The sequence below is a fragment of the Tupaia chinensis genome, unplaced genomic scaffold (genome assembly GCF_000334495.1).
Source record: "Tupaia chinensis unplaced genomic scaffold, TupChi_1.0 Scaffold000489_1, whole genome shotgun sequence".
NCBI classification, from domain to species: domain Eukaryota; kingdom Metazoa; phylum Chordata; class Mammalia; order Scandentia; family Tupaiidae; genus Tupaia; species Tupaia belangeri.
Window position 1 is genome coordinate 1,252,668 of NW_006160001.1, and position 632 is coordinate 1,253,299.

At 43.2% G+C, this 632-nt stretch overlaps 1 protein-coding gene across 4 annotated transcripts in view; it reads left to right on the forward strand.

The window, feature by feature from the left end:
- DAB2 (DAB adaptor protein 2) overlaps window positions 1-632 on the forward strand; it is a 60,611-nt gene that overhangs the window by 42,532 nt on the left and 17,447 nt on the right. The gene's annotated exons all lie outside the window — the stretch shown is intronic.

Below are 632 nucleotides of genomic sequence, written 5' to 3' on the forward strand. Positions count from 1 at the left end.
AATTTCTGTCCCTATGCTCTTCTCATCTCCCACCCTCCTTCTACCCTCCTTCAATGCTGTCTAAAATGTCCATAACTATTTTCAATGCTTTTACATCCTCCAATACAGAAAGTCAGTATATGTTAACTGGAAACATACAGTGTTTCTCTTGCATAGCCTGGCTTGCTTCTCTCAACCATAAATCTTCCATATCCATCCACTTTCTATCAAATGCCATGAACTTTTCAAAGTGTCCTTGTACAGTTCAATGATCAATGCTGCTTAGCAGTCAGTACAGCAAGAAAGTTAATTCTGGGGGCCAGCAGGTGGTGTAGTACTTAAGGCATTGGACTTTCCACATGGCTGTAGTTTGAGTCCTGGACCTGGCAGCTTAAAAAACATATGAGGTGCATGTGTGTGCATGACAGAAATCTTGAAAAGAGAGGGATTGTGTCATGGCCATCCTCCCTGGGGGGTGATTTCTCACTTCCCCTTTCTCTCTCTCTGGTGCACGTGTGCCCTATGACAAAAACCTAAAACAAACAAAAAACATTCTGGGCATATATGTGAGTGTGTGTGTGCGTGTGAGTCCCCCAAATCTTGGTAGGGCAAAGAAATGGAGGAAAAAAGAATTCCTAAATGACCAGGCCCCA